Below are 20,565 nucleotides of genomic sequence, written 5' to 3'. Positions count from 1 at the left end.
GTTGGTTCATTTAACTGCAATGGCAGCAAATTTTTTACTCACAAATTGTTCTACGAGCTATGCAAACTACTTGAAAGGAAGAGATACTGATATGGTTATATGGAGAGAGTTGTAGGGATGTGAAAAAGGATACCAGATAACCGGTCTCGGGATTGGCAGATTAATGTAATTAGGAGTAGCTTATGAGCTGATTAGAGATTAGCAAACAGTATTTAAGATTTTCATTATGGCTATCTTTTGTGAAGCAGGAAGGTCTAAGCCTAGTTTCCTGTGTTAGTTAGGCTTAAAGCAAATGCATGGCGAATACATTGCAATTCAAATTTTGGTCTTGATATACATCGTGTAATGCACATATATATTTATGGATAAAATTTCGTATTTTTCAGCTGTTGAGTCTGTTTTTAAGTTGAAGCTTTTGTAAAGCATTCAACAATCAAATGTCTATAAGCTGTAAATAAATATAAGTTAGTATATCTAAAGAAAACTTTAAATTTTACTGCGGCTTTCTAAGCATTCCACTTTACATTCCAATCGCATTTTCGACGTTTGCATCCACCCCTTGGTGATTTTTTGGTTTTGTAATTTTAAGAAAATTTCCTTTAATGGCTTTCTTTGGTTAGCCGCAACGGAAACAAAAGACCAAACGCCAAAACCACAAAAGGAGAGAAAATTCCAATTCAAAAGCAAATTGTCTTTTATTTCAAGCTCATTAGCTTTTAATGCAATTTTATGCGGCCCAATGCGTCTAAATTTTTGCCACGTGCCAGGGAAATCTAAAAATGAATGGGGAGAAAAAACAGAGAGGTGGGAAAGTGGGGGCATCCGCACATCGTTTGCATTTTCATTTCGCATATACATATGCGTTGTGGCTTCTTTGCACCATATGTTTTGTGGATTTACAAAATTGACTTTTGTCGTCATGAATTAATTTTTATTTTGTGTTCGCCGCTTGTCTGACGCATTTTCTGTGGCTCATCTTGTTCCTGGAATTTTTGCGCCTTTAACATTTTATGTAAATTTTGTAAAATATTTATGGAAATGTAGCAGATTGTGACTGGCGACTGCCTCAAAATGACGGCAGACAAGTAAATACATTTACATAAGCACACATGAGAGTGGCTGTCTCTTTCTCTGCGCCTGTGTCCCTCTCTTTCGGTTAGTGTCATTTTTGGGCCCACAGACAGTCGGAGACATCAGCATAAATTTAAAATAAATGCCAAAGAAAGGGAATATTAAATGTTGTTTTTGGTAGATCCCTCATTGCCTAATATTTTATTCCTGCAGAATCTTGGGACTCGGTATTTTTCTGGGACAGTTGAAAGGTTAAACCAATTTAAGCTGTGGAACCTGTACCAGAAACAAGAGTTCACTCTACTCACTGGAGACCTTTTGTTGTTGTCGATGACGTTTGCATTTTCTTTTCAAGATGTTTTTTTTTGTTTTGTTTTTTTTTTTGGGTGCGGAAAAGCCTGGCTAGAACTCAAATATATAAATGAATATTTTGCACATTTGAATAAAGAGAAGCGCTGGAGAGTCTGGCTATCACTTTATTTTCCCGCTGATGTTGCACTTTTCCTTTGTACAATGTGATAGGGAGAAGGGAAAGCAGAGGAAAACTGGGAAAAAGAGAGCATATGTAAATGCGTTTGCCAAGTGGCAAGGCGACAGTTTTATTGAGCTTATCTTGGCTTTCGCATTGTTGAAGAGCTCCCGCCACCAAAACGACTGACAGACAATTGCTGAAAGCTTTGATAAAACCGAGGGGAAATATATATAGGAAGCAGAAAAGCTTCCCACAGAAATTTAGATTACATTTTGAAGTCATAAATTACAGGACACCTTTGCTTTGGCTCAATGTTAAAGATAAATAATGTTGGCTTTAAAAGGGTTTAGAGTCTTTCATAAGAAATTAAATTAATATGCTTTTTTATAATATATACTGATATAAAATATGAACCAATTTTTATAAAAACAGCTATTATTTATCTTAACTAAATATTTTTTGACTATTTTAAAAACTATAAAAAAACGATTTTTGATAAAATCTAGCTTAAATTCCATATATAACTTTGTTTCATTTCTGTGTTAAAATCTTTTCTAGAATAGTTTACAAAATTAACATCAAAATAGCTACATAAGAAACCCCCATTGAGGCAAGACATGGTCTCTTGTTCTCTTACTTTAGCAGAGTGGACTTATTTTGCAACTATCCTTTGTTTTCCATTATTCTCCTCTTTTTTCTATGTATTATTCCAATTGTCTGGCTTCTTTCTCCATTTGAAAAGTCTTGACTTCCAAAGAAGTTCCATTGTCGTGGCTGCATTTAGAATGCATTTTAATTTAGCATCAACAACTTTGCCATTTCACTGCCTTTAGTGCTTCGTGTCGATTTGCATAGCTGTTGTTCCCAGGAGAACTTTTCCCAACCCCCTTACATATACATATACACAGTGAGCCATGTTAATATTTCTCACATCTAATAAAGTTTTCTCGTCTCTCTATCGCTGGCGCTGTGCCATCAAAAGTTTCACTATCAAGTGGAGCATTACCTGCAGGGATATTTTCCCTCCATCACTGCCATTTTCCTTACATTTTCCCTTCATCTAATACGCTTAATCAAATGTTTATCTTTGCAGAGTGAGAGGGGATGGCGTTTGTGATTTTTCTCATTTATTTTCGTGCGCATAGATTATGTAAATTTTACTACTTTCACTTCGACATTTTCATTATGTTGAACCCATAGACAGAGTCACCTCCTTTGCCATTTTCCTTCGGGCCAAGCTGGTGAAAAATTGCGCGCTCACTTTGAGCGGAACAAAAAGAAAGACAGCTGGCGAAAAAATGCTCAGTGAACGTATTTAAAATACTTGCACATAATTTATTTTCGCGCGAATACAAATCATTTCATTTTCGTGCCAGTCACGGTGCTGGAAAATTGTAGCATATCTTGGGGCGCATGGCCATTAAAGCCGAGGAAACCCTGATGATGGTTATATTACATTAACTGCAGGCAGAGGCTGAGGCTGAGGCAGCCACTCCAACAAATAGTGACTCCGTGTGCCAAAAGTAAAATGAAAATAAAGTGTAGCCTAAAAAAGGGGACGTACTCATGCAGAAGCACCCACAGACAACAACGCAATGAATATGTAAAAAGTGGAATGTGAAGAGGTTGAGCATACTCGAATTCGGAGTGAGCTCTGCTTAGGGGAGAAATTTATTCCTAAGGAAACTGGTAAGGAAAATAAATGGAAGGCCGTAAGAAGGTGTCAGCATACTTTGTTATATGAAACAAAAATTAATGGTGGTTAAAATAATACTGCAATGATTTTTTGATAACACAGCTTACACAAATAAAATTAAAGATTTATTGATTAAATAGTGAATTAAGTAATACTTTTATATTAAAGTCATCACAAACCCAAATAAAATTGTTCTTGACATTATCAATACAACCGAAATCGTTATAACAATTAATTAATTAATTTTCTGTTTCCTGGAATTTTTTTAATTATTGTGGGTGAATAACCAACAAGTGTCAGTTATTCCCATTTCACAAAATTTTACTGAGGGAAAAATTTCCAGGAATTCACGCTAATTAATTAGCTTTGGTCAGACATAATATCCATACCCTTAAGCCCCAAAACATACCACATATCCCATATTCCCCTCAGCTACCCTGTGACTCCTTTAAACGGTTTTCGTGTGTATCTGTGTGGGTTTCTGGGCACCGCTCATTAGGATAGTGCAAGTAATATGAAGAGTTTACCCAGAAATGCCCGGGTTTACTGAGCGTATGCGTAATTAAATTTCATGTGTAAAAAAGCAGCTCAGAGTGTGTCACAAACGAAACCAGGTTGTCTGCGAGGTGTAAATAAAGCTTGAGGATGGATGTGTCGGGCACATTTACATTTCATTTAATAGGATCTTTAAGATTGAAGCTGTGAAATGTTAAGTGATTGGAAAATCTCAGATAGCAGGTCAAAGTTCAAGCGTGCAGACACACAGACATGCATATCTGGGCACACAAATCAAAGTCAAACGCAGTGCCTGTGTAATAAAACCCTTATATGTTATCTTATCAACCCATGGGTAGGACTCCCATCCTCCGATTTTTGTTGAACAAGCTTCAACAAATGTCTGCCAGTTGGACAGGCGGCTGTGACACTAATTGCTTGACCTTTTTTCCTTTGTTGCCCGCCATTGTTGACCTTTGAACGCGTCTCGAATTTGCATAGAACCCTGGAACCACCGAGACCACTGACCCACCAACATTGACAAGGCAGCCGTGTTGACATGGATAAACCACTTCAAGTCAAGTGCACACAAGCCAAAGTCGAAGGCCCAGGCCAATCATTCCGCCCCCTTTTTATTTCCCCTCTACAAAAAAATGGGAAAATCCATTAGAAATTTGCGATAAATAAAATACGGCAAGAGCGGAGTAGGAAAAGTCATAGTTGATATAAAGTTGAAATAAATGTTGTTGTAACCGCTGAGTCTGCGGTGGGTGGAAACTTTTGCGGCTTGGCTAACAAGAATACGGTATGAAGTTTGAATTGTGCTTAATAAGAAATTGGTACTTTTTAAATTTATTAGAAATGCGAAATAATACTAAAGTTAAGTGCTTTTTGGAAAGAAACTAGATGCAAGGAGTTGTTGTATAGAAACTAAAATGTTTAAGCCAATAAATTATTCCTCAAAGTTGAATGAATAATGTGGATAGTGTTCTTGAAAGTAAAAACTTTTGCATTTAAAACTTTTAAAATTATTATTGTTTAATCGAAAAAAGAACACAATAATAATATTATTAAAAAATGTTCTAGGCTCGTTGTTTTCTTCCTGTGTTTAGTTTTATTTTCTCGAGAGTATTTCAAACGTCACTAGGGGACTTATGAACTTTTTTCGCTTCCCAACTGTCTCGACCTCCTTCACTTCTTATCCAGCGATGCTAATCCTAATAAGCCAAGTTGGTCTGCCAGCTAACTTGCATTCGCAATCTCTTAACCCTCTTCTGCCCCCAAAGCTGCGCAGAGTCAGCTGCTGGCGACAATATGCATGGCACTTATTGCCACTTCAGTTGGCATACGAACCAGGCTAATAGCAGGGGCCACGCCTCCTTTGCCCCTGCCCCTTGTATACCATTCTCACCTCAGAAAACCGCTCCAGGAACACCTGCAGAGCTTCGAAAAATTTTATTTGCTCAAGCTGAAGCAAAGTTCTGCCCAAGGAGCAACAGAAGATTCCTTGTCGTCCCGGTGACATTTTTTGGTTTTTTATGCAGCACAGAGATCCCTCTCCTTCTCACTGATTTTAGTACACAGTAAAAAAAAGGGTTTCTGTGTACAGAAATTTAAATCCCCCTCTAAAATAAGTACGTGATAGTCTAAAAGAAAGCTTACATGATATAAAATTTTTGGAAATTTGGAAACAAAGGAATGGAAAATATAAGTTACCAATCCACTGCATTGTTTTCCCACTGTGCAATGTTGGCCCCTGGAAATCTCGACTTGTGAACGCAAAAAAGGAGTGTAAAAAAGCCAAGAAGCATAAAAAAAGTAGAAGTAAGCGGGAGTGGGAGCCCAGAAAGTATGGCCATAACTTGGTTGCAAATGTAAGGGAAAGGGGGAAGTGCATCCAAGTCCAAAAATCTCGGCAGGTGTGGCACATATGCACGTGTTGCACCATTGCAGTTCCACAAGCTGTTTCATTGCCTAGTGCAACGGGCATATTAAATTTACCATATTCCTAGGGATGTAGTTGTTGCTGCTTAAGAGCATCATAACCCCAAAGAATCCGCTTGAAATTTATGCACTTGTGGGATTTTTATACTGCACTTTTCCGGACCTCCTTCTGTCTTTCCTCCTTTTTGTTGCCCGCATAAAAATTATGTGGCACCTTGATCTATGAATATGTTTGCCATGCTTTTATTAGATTTATTTTTGCACAGCAGTATAAATTGGAGGGGAGGCCAAAGGATAAACAGATGCAGATGTGGAAAGCGTCTTAGGAGTTAGTGAGTGAGACATAAACATAAAATGGGGATTATTACTATTAGTGCACACGATAACTAAGGAATATGTGGAATACCCTGATATCTAAATCTTATCTTTTATCTAGTATTATTTTGAACGTAAATATGACGTTACTCACGCAAATGGGAGTGGTGCACCATTTCATATGAAAGCTATTTGAGAAGCATTACTGGCTTTATCCTCCCAGTTTGCACATTGGCATCTAGGCTTTAGCCTTCGTAGCTTTATACACATGTTTAATAGCTTGCAGCCTTTCGCAGACGATTGTTCTGCAATTGCTTGACCCAATTCGCACCACAAACAATAAAGTGTATTTAAATTTACATATAAACGTGGTCATACAAGTGTGCGACATATGCAAAAGAATACACAGTTCTGGCGCGTAACTGTTGAAATTTTAAACAAATTTTTGCACAATTCCTGTTTGCCATTGCCTTTATTGTTCTTGTTGCACTTGCAGCTTGACACAGTTTTCAGTCACTCCCATTTATTTACAATGTCAACGAGAAAAAGAGCAGGAGGAAAGTGTGAAAACCCTGGCAGGCTCAGCTTTTGTTGCTCTCCGAAAAGCCTTGTATGAAAGCCCCCAGGCCATGAAATTTGCATGCAATTTTCAGCACAAAGAAAATAGAGAAAAGAGTAAGGTAAAATGGGGTGCAAATAAGCTTAATTGTAGCGAAAGGTTGGGGAGAGCTATCGGTTAACAACTGACCTTGTCGAAGGACCTTGAACTGTCCTAACAAAGGACCCAGACATTCCCAATCCCCGAATTCCCACGCCCATTTGCTGTTCCCCAGTAACCGAGTAATATCTGTGGCTAATTAGTACGCAATTTGGAGAAGGAAGAGTACGGGGTTGTACGGGGAATTAACTACCAATCAAATTTACAGTCCGTACGAAATTGTATTTCAAGTTACAGGGGTCAAACGAAAGCGGAGACTATTTCGTCTGTTAATATGAAAAAGTTTTTAAATACTTAAAAAAAAAATTGTCTTTTTAAGGATTTTTTAATTTAATTTAAGGTATTCCAATTTATTTTTCCAAAATATTCTATTAACATTTGTAAAGATTTTTAAAATACTGTGAATATTTTTTTAAAACATTCTTAAAATATTTCTAATGAAGCTTTCATTTATTTTGACTCTATAAGGACTTTATAAAATATATGAAGAAAACTGCTTTCGACATTATTTTAATTAATTCACAACAGCAATGGTCTACTGTAATTGAAGTTTCTCAGCTGTAAAGTTCCACTGGGTTAGGTACTTTGTGCTTTATTGAATTTTAATTTGCACTTTGTGGTTTGCGGTCAATAGTGGCCACGCCCATATTTTCCCCAGCCACGCCCTTTTGCTTGGACTTCCACTTAAGGCATCGCTTCGCTTTGATTTCTTTTGGGGTTTTCTTTCCGCCTTTCTCGCCCTCTATAGGTTTTCCTGCTGGGCTTCTCGTTTGCCGAAAACCGCAGAGCGTGTGTGAAAATTGAAATGTCACCAGTTCAGTGTCGAGTGTGGAGTTTTCCACCGCCCTTGATACCCAACTGCAATGTCGTGCTTCGCTTTTCTGCTTGTCTGCCGCTGACAGTCATTGACAACTCTGCACTTCCCCGATAAGGGGCGAGCTCGAAGGGAAAATGTTGTGGAAATGGGTTAGGAAAAGTGGAGGGAAAAGGCAGTTAAGAGAGGTGGAGGGGAAGGGGGTAGGGGCACAGCTGCATTGCACGGATGCAATGTTGCATGCCGGTCGCACTAAGTGCTGACTCAACGCAATATAAGTTCTTATTTGCCAACAGACTTCACTTAGAGGATTTGTAATGGGGAATCCCCGATATTTTGTGCTCTACTTTGTTTAATTCGGACTGCTCAGTAAATTCCAAACTCAATTACAGGATTAAGTCATGTAACCAGGAACTTCCTGAAATTATATGCTGAAGAGATTATTTTAATCATTACAGGCATTACTACTATTTATAAATCTATTTGAAGGCATTCCAAATAAATTAAATTATGCTGATGTTGATTTCTATTTAAGATTGATTAACAATAATTTTTAAGTCGTATAATTGGTTAAATAACTTAGACATTTTAACTACCTAGCAAAACTTGTGAAATGCTGGTCTTAATCGAATAGCTTACAGTTTATTATTGAGGACCAAAAACGGGTTGCTACGTTTGCGGACTCTAACCGAGAAAACTGATGTCATTTACATTCGTTATGGCCGAACCACATATTTTGGATTTTTTTAAGTCAGCCACACGCATTAGCCTTCGCTCTTATCCAACTCCCGCTGACTTTCACATTTTGCACTTCTTTTTAGCACAAATCCTTTTTATTTATTTTCTTTGGGAGTTTAAAACGTTTTCGACAGGATTTAGTTGCATGACTTTTTGCTTTTAGCCGGTCAAACCTCAAAGCTCTCCACGACCCCTCCTCCCCGATTTTCTAACTAACTGGACTGTAACTGCCCGGGGGGTGGATATCTGTTTTGCAGCTCCTCGATTCCCAGGACCAAACACGTACCCCCGTGGCCAAACGTGCACGGAATTTCCAAATACAAATACTAAACATGGCCGCATTTTTTAGCCAAACTCCCCAGGCTGCCACCATCCCCCTACGAATTCCGTTTTAGTTTATTTCTTATTGTAGTTCGAAAATTTTTGGATTGGTTACAATTTGTTTTGGCAGTAGATTCCAGCCCAAATGGAAAATATTTTGTTTGAGCTGAAAATTTAAATTGATATTGAAATTATTTGCTGCCGAAAGTTGTGCAACAACATTTTTTGATGGAAAACTATTGGCTTTTAAATATATTTGATAGGTAATAAAATATTTAAGCATTGGATCTCAGCTCGAAATATTTGAACTTCTATTTTTTCTTTGGATTAAAAAAACTTAGATTTTTGGCAAGTTTTCTTCAAATTACATATTTTAGTACTTTACAAAAATTAAAAATTTTTATAGGAATTTCACGCATTTTTTATTGATTTTGTAAAGGGAGTTTGTTGCAAAATATTCTTATACAATGGATTTGCATAAACTTGTTTTTTTTGTTAATTTTCTGATTTAGCTTTCAGCTAAGTTTACTTTAAGCAGCAAAATGTACGCATAAATTACTCCACTTCGTTGACTACCTGTAGGGTCAAAAATTAGCTTGGTGTTAGTAATAAGTTTCCCATCTGGGCGGTGTTCCCTTTTTGGGTTACCAAGACATGTTGACACTTCGCAGGACAGGTTCAAGTAACCCACTTACAGGACAAACGAAAGAGAGGGGGAAAGGGAGTGTGAAAAAGAAGGAACGATTCCTCACCACCGCCATTTGCTCGCCTTTGTTTGCGGTGAAACTTTTGCAGCAGCTTTTGTTAATTCGGTCAATATTTGCGGACGCACGAAATAAAAACGAAAACTCAGCAAAAAAAACTTTTGGCCAAAGTACAAGAGAACAGCGAAAAAAGAAAATAAGAACAGTTCCTATTTAACCCCTTAATGGCAGTTGGGTTAAAGTTCTCCCACTGGATATGTGGTTGTTAAAATAAACTTATTGCCAGTTTGTCAGCCACAAAAAATTCGAAAATATGTATGCCTGGAGCAACAGTTGCATTTGTGTACACCTGGATCATGCATTATTCATGGAAAACGCAAATTCCATTACGCGTATTTCATTAAGGTAACCCCAAAAGCCGAATATTTTTTTTCTTTGCATGTTGCAAGTGCTTTTGAGTCTTTATGCAAATGGTAACTGGTTATAAAATACCGTAAATGGTAAAGAAAAAATGTCCAATTGGTACGGATATATTTCGACGGAATTCCTGAATTCCTTCCCTTTGCCTTTAATTGCGATTCGAGTTGTTTACCCAACTTACCTACTGTTTAGTTTGGCCTCACGCTCCAGTTATCCAGTTCTCCGGTTCTCTTCCCAATTTCTCCTTTCTCTGCCGGGTTAAATCTAAAAGCAACAACAGGGTAAAGTTTTTTTTGGCGTTAGTTAAATTTGTTGAAAATTATTTGCTTTTCTTGTTGTTCATGGAGGGGGAATTCTGGAATGGTCTGGTTTTGCTTTGGTTTTGCTTCCTCGAGAAGTCTTTAGTTAATTAGTTGAATTTGTGTTGAAGAGTTTTTTGTGTGAGCTGGGGAATTTTTCGTAGTTTAATTTAGTGGATGCAAAACTTGTGTCTAGCTGGGGAAACGAAAGCAAACGATGGACGAAGAATTTTAGAGGGAATTCTCCCAAGGAATTGGGGTCCAAAAAGATTTGTTTGGAACTAAGATCAACTTAAAATTAAAGCACGTTTTTGAGAAATGATTTGTCTCGGAATTTTGTTGGGTGTTACTCAGAAACATTTACTAATTACCGTTGCAAAGATTAAAATATAAGCCATTGAATGGAACATACCATTTACAAATACGTTTTCCCATAATTTGTAAATATTTGCAGTTTAACTTATGCATATATTTCTATCCTGTTGGGACATGTTTTTATTGAAAAAAACTTTATTTATTATCTAAGCTTCCATCAGAAATTTGTAGTTATTTTAAGTGGATGCGAGTTCAGAGCGAGATATTTTTATTGAATATAATTTTCCATATTTCCTCAACATTTCTGCCTCAACTTTTGTGGGCAGAAATTTACATAAATCAACTCTCTTAGCCAGCGCTTGCTATCTGTTTACGCTTTCCTTGGCTCTTTTCCTCCGCGTTTGCTGGCTTGTTTTGTTAGCCAATTTTCAATGTTGGCTTCTGGCTTGCTAGCCACAACAAACAACTGACCATAAATAATCAAATCTTATACACAATCTGCAAACAGATTTTGCGTTTCTAATAAATTTCACTTTGCCAGCACACAGCAAAAAATAAAAACCCCAAAAGGATCCAAGAAGTGGGCGAGGCAAACACTTTTTTGCGTCAACAGACAGAAAAAATATGTATAAAAATATATATTTATGCCGGGGTGGCTTATATATGTCAGGCACACACTATAAAAAGTATATATATTTATGTATGTTTATTCATATTTATCTATAGTCTGCTTTGTCCTCGTATTGGAAATAGAGATAGGCCCCAAAAACTATAAAGAAGAGAGAGGGCCACAACAAATTATTGTTCACAGAGTTTTCTAAACGTTTTTCTTTTATTCTTAGTTATCTCCTAATATTTATCTGCCCCGTGCTATGTCCTTTATTTCAAGGACACATTTATTCGGTGTGAAAATGTGGTTAGAAGTCAATAACATAATAAAAACTTTGACATTGAAGGTCGTGAGGCATGGCTGCGATAGACACATGAAACCGCAAGGCGTGAAGGTCCGGGAAAAATTATGAAAATTGTTTGGACTGACGCTCTTGAGAGCCAAAGGAAAAACCCATCCGAAATTGAGGTTAAGGGAGTTTCTGTTGGCGAACAAACTTTCATTGCATAACAATAGGCGCAATGGCGAACCGCAAGCCGCATTTAAATATAAATACCTGCAGCCAGAGCCGCAGGCCAGAACAAAAAACAGAAACCCAAAATAAAACAACAGCAAAAAAAAAACGGGAGAACAAGTGAAAAGTTTTCTGCGTTTTCTGGCCATGTAATGAAAGTCCAAGCATTTTCCATCCCGTTTTCCTGGAAAAGTGGCTCGTGGTCGCTGGCACGTGAAAGAAAAAGTGCAGGTGGCTTTCGTTCCCGCTCCCCACACCCCTCCGTCTACACCCACAGCAGAATAAATAAACTTCAACTTTTTGCTGGCCACAATTTTGGTTTCTGCTTCTTTTTCCTTTGAAAGAAGAGAAATATCTAAAATTGCGGCAGTGCGAAAGCGTAAAACAACAGTAACAAATGGCACAGAAATAGGCTAAAGCGAAATAAGCCACAGAAATGAAAATAAGAGCTGAACATTTTCGCTTTTTCTTCCTTATTTCAAATGTATGTATAAATTTATATTATTTTCAGGAGTCAAGTAGGTGGAAAAATGCTGTTAAGCTTTAAAAATGTTGACGGCCTCAAGATGCGAGAGTAATTGAGAACAAATAAATACAAGTGGCCTGTGGAAGAAGGAAAAGTCGAGGAAAAATTGGCAAAATAAAGATAAAAGCAAACAGGCATAGCTGAATAATACGGGGAAATCAAACGAAATATGAGAGCATGAGTAATGAAATGAACGCATTAAAGAAAGAAATTCTTTTAAAGAAGAAAAGAAATAAATCAATGATATTTCACAACAAAACTTTTATTTCAATCATACACTTGGAGAAAAAAAATATCATCGTATTTATTGAACAATGAAATATCCCCAATTTATTTTTAAGGCGGTTTTAAGTTTTACTAGCTTTATTTATTTATAAAGTTAGCAAACCTTTTAATAAATTTGTTTATTTATTTATTTTGTTTTACCGAATTATTATAATTAAAATATTTTCTTAGACAATAAATTTAAAAGACAACATAAATTTTCTTTATAATTTCTTATCTATTAGAAGATCAAGTCATCTGAGAATCGACAAAGTTATTAGTCTTGCTTGATAACTTATTCAGTACAAATTAAAGTTTTATTTTTCCGCTAAGGGGAAATTTTAGAAGAAGTTGTCTACTAGCTGGGCCACTTGACTCCCCTTCGTTGTCAGATACTTTTTTAAGTTTTTCTTCAATCAAATTAAGTGGAGCAACTTCTGAGAGCCACAGATTTATTTGCATGTTTGCTTTTCGCCAGTTTATCCGTTTTCCCATTTTCCATTTCCATCCTGAAGCTACAGGCTCTGATGAGGTTTACAATTTGCTTGCCATTTGCTTTTCTACTTTTCCCAACTCACATATATACCCACATTAAAATAGACTGGAGCCTGCTGCTCAATTTCATTTTTACGCTCTCAGATTTTAGCTTTCCTTCGCTTTTCAGTGCTGTTTTTCTTGTATTGCGTTTTTTGATTTTATTTACTCTCTTTTTGGGGCTTATAGTTGGTTCATTGTTGTCCTCTTTCTATTTTTCTCATTCCGTCTCTAACTGTTTTAGGTGGGTGATGATGCTGACATAAATCTGTGATATATTGCCTTTCTGCTGTTGGAGCGATAAATTTTCAGCTCGACTCTTGACGCTTAGTTTTATGCATTAAAATCCTTTCATTTTCCCTCGCTTTCTGCGTTTTAAAGCTGCTACGATTCTAAATCAAATGTCAGGCCTTTCATGTCCCCCTTTTTTTTGAGGGCGTGTCGTCTGATGGTACAAAAGTCATTATGAAACAAGTGTTGGCCGCTTTCCCAGCGGACACTTGAGCATAATTAATGCGATGCCACGCCCACAGCCCGCCGCCAAAACAGGAAATGGCAACCGGAATAGATCCTCCCGCCAAGGGATTTTCAACTCCCATTTTCCCCTCTATTTTTCCCACTCAAATGAGACTCGACAATTGCGTTCCCAAATTAATTTGTATAATTTTACAGTCGCATTTGGATGACGAAGGGAAGTTCAGGGAAGTTTGGGAAACACAAACGGCGGGCGAGGAAACCGAAACTTATTCCCATGGGTTTAGAAACCTCGGAGTATTCAAATGATGTTTGGTAGCACCGAAAAGTAGGCAATTATTTTGTAGGCCAAAAAGAAAATGAGAAAAGGGAGGATGAGGAAGGAAGATAAGACCAGGTAGCAAATCAAGAAACTTGAAAATAAAAGTAAATACATTTTTTAAATTATTATTTTTTAATTAATTAAAAAAGTGTTGTACAAACTAGATAACAAATATTGTTTATGGATATGTTAAATATTTTAGGCACTATGATATTTAAAACAAGAGAGAACGCTATAGTCGGGTGCCCCGAATATCAGATACCCGTTACTCAGGTAAAGGGAGTGCGAGGGAGATGGAGATAGAAACTTTGATCACGCATAACTTTTTAACGAATGGTCCGATTTGAAACATTTCTTCTACATTTCGATATGTATTGATAAACACAATAAAACTGCATTTTTACTTTTCCGAAATATTTAAATTTTTAAAATCGTATATAAGCGATTGTGGGCGTTAAAGGGGGCGTGGCACCATTTTGAAACAAACTTGCGCTGCGTAGGAACTTCTAAAATCTACATGCAAAATGCCAATCTTCTAGCTTTTATAGTTTCCGAGATCTCAGCGTTCATACGGACAGACAGACAGACAGACAGACGGACAGACAGACGGACAGACGGACAGACGGACAGACGGACATGGCTAGATCGACTCCGCTAGTGATCCTGATCAAGAATATATATACTTTATAGGGTCGGAAACGCTTCCTTCTAGCTGTTACATACTTTTGCACGAATACAATATACCCTTTTACTCTACGAGTAACGGGTATAATAACGAATGTTTGTTAAGCCATAGTACAAAAGTGTCGAGGTCTGAACATGAAATTAAAACTATATTAAAGCGGTTTCCGTAAATATATCAGACCATTAATCTCTGCAATTAATTACTGAAGTGTATTCCATTATCAATCGATTTCATCACATTCTCCATCGTCCACTTTCAGCGTGATTAATATTTAATAGGAAATGCCAGGCACTTTTAACTATCTCCTGCTGCACTCGACTTACCCAGCCAACCACCTATCAATTGCAATCAAGATGTAAATGTTGTTACTGGGAAACTCCGGGAGAAAGTTGCAAGTGGCAAAGGGGCAGCGGATAGAGATTCGATGTTGCAACACTTGATTGACTTTCACAGCGCATTTATTTTGAAGCCTTCCGGCTGCCGTTGGCCGCAAAGCCAACTTTTCAACGACTTGGCTTAAGTTTAAACTCCAGCAATAGCTAAAAATAAAGAAATTCGTGGCTTACACACACTTCTGAAACTTTCGCCCGTGCTGAAAGTAAAGTTTCCCACCCAGAAGGCCATAAACTGAGGAGAAGATGGAGCTAAGTTATTTAGTGCAGGTCTAGGCACCTGACTACCTATAGAAAAGGAGTTCAGCTTCCAAAAAAAAATAGGAAAATATATATAACCGCATGGCAATAAAATGTAATTTCCTGCGATTTCTCTTTTGTCTGGTTGCGCTACTTGCAACTGCAAATTGATAAATACATTTACTGCGGCAAAATGGAGTAGTTTTATATATCTGTACTTTCATCAGATGTGCTGATTAACCACTGGGAAAAATAAGAAATATGTCACAAATATAATAAATAACATTGGAGCTTTCCCTATTATACATATCTTTAATTAAATAATATTATATTAAATTGTTAGCAATAACATTTAAAGCTGATAAATTTAAGTTAACTTTTAAGTCCATTAAACTTAGTAATCGTTTTTACAGCCAGAACTTAAACAACTTATTGAGTTTTGTATCAAAAATGATTTTTAATAGACTTATAAACGATGAGGGGTACACAATAATAAAATATAATTTATTTCATTAAAAAAATATTTTTAAAATGTAGTCTTATTTAATTGCAATAGTTATTTAAATTTTCTCACTGTAAATAAATCCTATCAGCTTTGTACGTATAAAGTGTGAGCACGTTTTGCCCTCATGATTTGGTATGCTTCAGCGATTTGTTTCGCTGTGGGTGAGTTACACTTTGGTTGAAGGTTTTTCCGCTTTTCCGCAGCGCCCTCGACATTTTCCCCTTTTTTCCCGCTGACCTAATTTACGGCGCTTTCGATCGGGGCGCGACACATGTGGCTTAGTTGCTGTTTCTCTGTGTTTTTCCCAGAGTTCGTATCCCTTATAGGCAGGCTCCTTTATCCTTGGCCCTGCCGTCAATTTTTATTGCTGCGGCTTGGCCTTTTCCCCTCGAAAGCCCCGCACCCCCTCGACAGTTGTTTTTGAAGTTTTGCATAGCATAGTTTCGGATTTTCCGGCACTGTCTCGCTCGTTTCTTTGGGCAACTTTCGGAGAACATAAATCACCAGAGCATAGTTTTCATTTCAGGTTTTATTTTTGTGGTGTTTCGGTTTTTTCTTCTCCGAGTTCCTAACTAATTGTGTCGGCATGTGTGCTGGGGGATAATTTGTTGCTCTCACTTCGGACTGGCTTTAAATTTATTGTTTGCCCCGAGGAAAGTGTCAAATGCAGAAGATTTTCACAATCGGATGATAAATGAGAGCCTCACAGCCCTTTTACTCACCACTGCAATTCCTACACAAACTGCACTTTTGCCACTAATTATGTCCGTTCATTATTAACCCTGATGTCAGGGCAACAGGGAAAGTCATTCTTGACATTCAAGAAAAAGGGAAAGGGAAAGGCAAGGAAAAGCGAGATCGCAATGGAAAAATAACCAAGGTGAGAATAAATTTTACTCACTTAGGCAAATTTGACAGACAGGTTTTCCATTAGCAAACATGCTTTTGTCATTTGCGCAAATTAATGCATGACAGGTGGAGATGGAATAGCAGGCATACAAAGGCAGATGCTGATTTTTTAGGTATTCACTTGGGCAGCTCTTGCGGAAGGTCAACGGTATGTTTAACCTCGCTCTTATTTAATTTACTATGTTGGGAAAAGGAAAAGGAGATGTCATACTCTTGCAACCTGACAGATGGTCAAAGAAAATATAAAATTTCTGAACAAAACCAGAAGGGAATTAGCTTCGGCGAGCTAAAGTTTAAATAACAATAAAAAATAAAATAAATGATTAATTAATTTTTTATTTTTAAGTAAACCTCTAATTGATCATTTAGGTCCTAAGCTGCACATTAAAGTCATTCTTTTGTCCCTTGTAACTCTTACAGAAATTTTATAATCTATATTTCGATTTCGATGCTGAATAGCAATAAAACCAATTTTTCGCAAAAATCATGATTTAGCCTCTTATCAAATTCTCGAGAAAACCAAAGTTTGCCAGCAGAGACTTTTTATTTGCGAGAAATTTTGAAAGTAAAAAAAATAACCCATATGTGAATATGAGAATTTTCAGTTGGTTGACCTTCCTCGTAACTATATTTTGCAGCATTCTTTAAAACATTGAAATCTTGAGTAAATATATCTTTCAACTTGAATCCCCAAATCAAACCACGCTATCAACCAATTTCCTAATAAGTCGCCGTCTTTGATTTTGGTTTTCGCTGCCCACATTAGACATTCAATTATCAATCAACCATAAACCATAATTGAAAGATCAAACGCACAACACACATGTCAAATGCACACACACCCATACTGTTGAAGAACTGTGTATGTGTGCTTGTGTGTTTGAATGGGTGTGGGGGGATTTTCCAGCTTGCCACATTTGTCGCAACTGATAAAAGTCCCACACGCACAATACAAATGGACAAAAGGCAAAAACTGAGCGAAGGCGTAAGCGAAAAATGTGCAGAGCGTTAATAAATTACAACAATAATGACGCCAAACATGATAACAACAAATGGGAATTGGGGGTTAAAGGGATTTCCAGGGGCGGAACGGGAGGGGCTTTAGCTTAGAGCTGCAGGGGACAGGCGATTGTTATTGATCATCGCAATATTTTGCGCATTAAGCAGACGCAAGTCAAACCAAACATATGCAGCAGTCACTGACGGAATTGAAGGAGGCTAAAAGTATAAAAAGAAAGGGGGTAAAAGCAACACAGTGGAAAAATATTAATACTAAAAATTTTATGTATATTTTTTTATAAAAATTCACGAGTTTATATTTCATTTTTGAAGGCACTTCAACCTGCTTTTATGCTCATCATTTTTGAAATATATAAACATTTAAAAATGAATATTTATTAAAAATTATTTCACATCACATAGCTTAAAAATATTTTTGTGAGATTTTTTTAATGGAGCGCAACGAAAATTTTAATAAAACTGAAATTAATCCATGTTTTTTGCAGTGTTCTACTGTTTGTCATGGCTTTTTATCCATCCGACTTGTTTACGCCAAAATCCAAGAGACACACAGGCTGAAGAAAAGGATAACATTGTGAGGGCAGCCATTCAAAGTCCTGAAAGTCCTAAGCCATTAAAGCATATTAGTTTTTACGTTGGCATATTGTGTGTCTGTATGGGTGTTTCTGACTCCGTCTCCGTCTCGTCCTCGTATTTGTATTTATTTTAGGGCCATTTTTGTTTATGCTCGACTGCACAATAAAAGTTTTTAAAAAGGGATTGACATTGTTGTTGCTCGCTGCTGTTCTTGTAGTTGACGCCATTTTGGATTTGCATTGCCATTTGTTGGCCGTTTTTGTTGCTGCTTGGCTTTTGCGGTTTTACGACACGAAACCCCGTTTGGCATGCAACAGTTTTGCACGCTAAGCGGCTCACATCGCGTATACGCAATATATTTCGGGGTTTACACTAAATCAATTTAAATGGGTTGGAACGAGTGAAGATTGCCAGTTAAAATACTTTAAAGCCTTTAATTTAGCTTAAATAATATTAACAAAAACTTTAAAAATATGAAAAAACATTTTTAAACTTAAATCTAAGCCCAAATAATTTTTCCCTCCCTAGAATTTACTGAAACAATTATATTTAATTAAACTCAATAATGGATGTATATTCCTGGTACCATTTCCTTGAAGTTCTCCATTATAGTTGCTTAGTACCCGAAATTAATTCCCATTACGTATACGCGACATTAACCCAAGGATAATCAGCTAAATAAGCCATCGTTTCCAGTTTGTCACACTTCTGGGCCATTGAACCTTAATTAACTAATTAATATTTGCCTGCTTCGGCACCATTTTCCATCCTTCATTTATTCTTTTCAGCATTTGTTCAAATTTTTTGCGTGGGAATTTAAATAAAGATTTAAAAAACTTATCTCACCCACTTCAACTATCCAAACAATTTGACAAAGAAGCGCTATAAATGATAAATAAAGAAAGGGCAGCGAAAGGAATGCAATTTATTTCGTAATAAAAATGCATTTTTATTACAAAATCATAGCCATGAAATCTAGCGCACGGAGCCAGCGGATTTATGTGGCATTCATTATGCTGCCGGCGCTCCCTATTTTCCATTTATATGTATGCAGATATATGTGTATATAGGTGAGGGTAAAATAAGAAAGGGAAAAGCTTGTTTTGGCCAGGCCAAAAAATGTGTATTAAGCTATTTGCATTTGGTTTCAGTTTTCGTTCGTTTCCGTGTTTGCCAGTTTGTTTTTGTGTGCAGCTGCTGCACCTGCAACAACGCAACGTGGCTCAGAATTTATGTATAAAATATAGAGCGCCAATAAATGCGATAAACTGACCCGGTAGCCAGTTTTTCCTCTACATTCCGCACTCCCAAGCTATTTTCCCATCGAATTTTATCCATTTAACCATGGCCATAGGCACATCTCCGCGCTTTTTTTGCCAGGGCGTGTTTGCATTTAATCCCCATGACCCATAATAATTTGTGCAAATTTATTTGCGAGTGCTTAGTGGCAGGGAATGGAGGTGGCTTTCCATCTGGCCACTGGCAGATATCGTGTAAATAAAACAAATTGCCATAAATAACCCTGCTGGCTGCCATAAATCTCTGTTAAATGGACATTTTTGCATCTTCAAATCGTCGAGTGGCGAAGGACACGAGGATACGCAGGAAACAAGATACAGGACACTGAGTGAAATACATCTCTGCTGGTACTTGAAATCAGCTGAATGATAAAATGCCTCTAGACAACCAAATGACACGGATGCGGCGTCTTTTACGAAGTGGGAAAAACCAAGGTCGTGACAGGGATAAACTAATATTGGCTTGAAACAAAGGCTAACAATGTCATATTTCTTTTGTCTTTTCTTAAGTAGGCTTGAAATATTTAATTAAGGTTTCCTTCTTTGAGTTTCTATCTTAATTTCCCTTGCTCTCACCATGTGTTAACTAAATAAAACTATTGGAATATATATTACAATTAATTTGGCTGTCAATACATATTTTCTTAAACCACTATTTAGTACAGAGAATTAAACAATTTCCTGTGCCCGAACCTATTACCACTTTCCCCTTTATTGCTACTCTTAAAATCTCCATACAATCCTCCTAATCGAAGCCTTTAAGGACTTTTCTTATTTTGTCATTTAATCCCCCCACTTAAGTCTTGTCATAACATTGTCAAACCATCAATATGCACATAAAATGCACTTAGCAATCAAATTCGAATTCCGGATCATATATTAAACAAATCCGATTTGGTTAACGTGCATTCAAGCGCACTTTCAATCCGTTCCCCGATTTCCCTTGATCTTTGCCGTTACTAACGATATGCGAATTCAATCTGAAAATAATAAAAATATCTATTCAACTTAGGGCAGCTTCTTCTTTTTACTGCGACTGACTATGATTCCTGATTATGATTATGACTTCAGTGTGTCTAGTGGGTGGAGAATTCCCCGCTTGACTCCTTTCCATCCTGGCTGTGTTTTGATGTCGTTACCAGACATTGAACCGCATTAAACTATGCATAAATACACATTGCGTTGACGATGTCGACACATATGGAGACCCCATATCCCTCTCTAGGGAAAAATGGGGGAGATAGAGTGGGAAATAGGGGTGGTTGCGAAAAGTGGGCGGGAATGAGAGTTAGCGACGTGCCAGAGGCGTTGGGCAAATGCAATTTGATGCAGACATTACGACTACATGACGATTTTATCGTCGAGTGTAGTGCA

At 37.1% G+C, this 20,565-nt stretch overlaps 1 protein-coding gene across 2 annotated transcripts in view; it reads right to left on the bottom strand.

Annotated features, from left to right (window-relative positions):
• The window catches only part of LOC108043750, a 130,365-nt gene that overhangs the window by 87,177 nt on the left and 22,623 nt on the right, over window positions 1-20,565 (bottom strand). For both annotated transcript variants that reach the window (XM_044460506.1, XM_044460507.1), the window contains exon 3: window positions 9,890-9,972. The gene's annotated coding sequence lies outside the window, so the exon portion shown is untranslated. The remainder of the gene's footprint in view (window positions 1-9,889; window positions 9,973-20,565) is intronic.

This window comes from Drosophila rhopaloa, unplaced genomic scaffold (genome assembly GCF_018152115.1).
Source record: "Drosophila rhopaloa isolate 14029-0021.01 unplaced genomic scaffold, ASM1815211v1 contig_2, whole genome shotgun sequence".
Classification (NCBI taxonomy): domain Eukaryota; kingdom Metazoa; phylum Arthropoda; class Insecta; order Diptera; family Drosophilidae; genus Drosophila; species Drosophila rhopaloa.
This window is presented reverse-complemented; position numbering and strand designations above follow the sequence as displayed.